Below are 2,500 nucleotides of genomic sequence, written 5' to 3' on the forward strand. Positions count from 1 at the left end.
TCATAGGGAAGCGCTCGTGTCAAGGCAGCTTAGTCCCGACCTACATGAGATTTTGAACGTTGTTGTGAGAGTGGTGAATTTCATCAAAACCCGGCCCTTAAAAGCGCGTCTATTCTCCGCACTTTGCGAAGAGATGGTAGCAGACCAAAAGGCTGTACTGTTTCACAGCGAGGCAAGGTGGCTTTCCCGAGGTAAAGTGCTGTCGCGCATGTTTGAATCTGCAAGCACGTTCACTAATGAACATTTCTTGACGAAGCTGGCCTATCTTAGCGATATATTTGATATATCTTAGCGATACATTTGAGTTAAATGTCCAGTTACAAGGCAAAGACAAGCACCTACCTCACCTAGCAAAAAAGATTAATGCATTCACCAAAAAAACTTGAGGTATGGGACAGGCGCCTTGAGTAGGCAGTAGGCCTACATCAACAGTAGGCCTACATCACATCTCTGCAAAGTTTATTTCAAAAATATTTCCCAACCAGCAATGCTCAGTATGACTGGATTATGGATCCATTTAATGCAGCATGTTGGTATTTCATTATATTGTACAATGCTGTAAAAAGGCCTATGCTTCCTAATATGTTGCTGGAAAACAGAAATATGTGTGTTATTATGTATTTATTTATTTATTATTATATCTGCAGCACCAGCTGATTTTAACTCTGTTGAAGAGGATATATTTAGAACTTGTCATTACTTCAATAAATTTGACAATTTTTAGCATAGTGACAATTTATGTTGTGTAATACCCCTAGCTTATACCTTATATAGCTTAGGAAAGCTAACAGCTTTCTATTAGGATCTAGTTTGTTAACTACCACAGTCACGAGTTGGGTCGCGATAGTCTGTCATTTTTAAAAAGTGGGTCCCCAGAAAAAAAGTTTGAGAAACACTGGATTAACTCATGATGTGGTTTATACATAAGACAAAGCTATCCAGACACACACACACAAACACACACACACACTGAGACAAACACTCACACACTAGAACAGTGCAGGTACGAAATAGATTGAGAGGAGGTACAAAATGGAACAGATTAATCAGCACACCTCAAAAATTAAGGGGGTTGGGGGGTGGGGGTGAAAGCAAAACACACACACACACACACACACACACACACACACACACACACACACACACAACCTGTTTAATGTAGAAAGCAATCCTTTCTTGTCCCTCAGATCAGAGTAATAAGGACACGTTTGAATTAAAAGGTTTTTAAGCGGAGAGTCAGAGACATTGTCGTAAGCAGTAAGGTGTGGTGGTGGTGGTGGTGGTGTGTGTGTGTGTGTGTGTGTATGGGTGGGTGAGATTATTATAGAAACTCTCATTCTGTTCTGAGACGGAGTCTGTCACAGTGTCTGAGTCTCTCTCTACCCCCCCCCTCTCTCTCTTGTGTGCACTTCACACTCCCTTTGTCTTTCTCACTCACTCTCTCTCTCACACACACACACACCCTATACTCCTGTGACTGTATATATTGGTCGCGTTTTGAACCCTCATGAGGATAATTAGTGTGGGCAATCTGTTTGTAGGTAAAAAGCTCGCTTCATAAAGAGAGGGCGCCAGAAACCCTCGCACAGGTTGGAACACCTTACACACACACACACACACACACACACACACACACACACACACACACGCGCGCGCACACTCGCTCACTCTCAAATCTGAAAAGCTTGACTGCCAAACCCACTGAGTCTTTGGGGAACTAATTGAAGCTCCCTGCAGATTCCGTCGTTCCAAGAGAACATTGTGATCTAGAAATATCCATTCCTTTTATCGGCGCTCGCATTCTCTCCATCTCTCTCTCCCTCTCGCTGTCTCTGCCACAACAATAGCAAAAAAGTGTCCTGTGTGTTTTTTCTGTAATGTGTGTGCTAGTTGAAGGGCTTTTCATGTGCAGACCGAGCGTCTGTGTGTTGATTGCGTTTGCAGCAAATCGTGAACTGAATGAACAAACAAGAAGGGGAATGTGAGAATGAAATACTGTGAAGATAATGCAACTGGTGAGATGAATACATCTCTGTGTGTGTGTGTGTGTGTGTGTGTGTGTGTGTGTGTGTGTGTGTGTGTGTGTGTGTGTGTGTGTGTGAAAGAGAGAGAGAGCAAGAAAGAGAGATGGCGCTGACAGAAAAGCTTTGTATGGGAACAGAGAACGACACACAGTTGTGGTGACCTTGTTTTCAACCTGCTGCTCATGAAATCATAATAACCACACAGACACAGACAGAGATACAGACACACACACACACACTCAAAGGATAGCATGCATGTACATCTATCTATGTCCATGTATGTTTGAGGCCTGGACAGAATGAAGGGAGGTGTTTCAGTGTTTCTGAGTAAACAGGAGTTTGCTGTTATATGTATGCCTCTGACTAGTTAAGGGCTTTGTGTGTACAGTATGTGTGTGTGTGAGCTCTGGGTGAAGGTGCTCAATAGTAGTGTTTAGTGATGTGTCTTTTTGAATATCGGCAGTGTAAGGCTCTGA

General features: G+C 42.9%; 1 protein-coding gene across 1 annotated transcript in view; it reads right to left on the reverse strand.

Annotated features, from left to right (window-relative positions):
• Positions 1-2,500, reverse strand: part of mgat5 (alpha-1,6-mannosylglycoprotein 6-beta-N-acetylglucosaminyltransferase) — a 149,350-nt gene that overhangs the window by 15,767 nt on the left and 131,083 nt on the right.

Source organism: Alosa sapidissima, chromosome 23 (assembly GCF_018492685.1).
Source record: "Alosa sapidissima isolate fAloSap1 chromosome 23, fAloSap1.pri, whole genome shotgun sequence".
In the NCBI taxonomy this organism is placed as follows: domain Eukaryota; kingdom Metazoa; phylum Chordata; class Actinopteri; order Clupeiformes; family Clupeidae; genus Alosa; species Alosa sapidissima.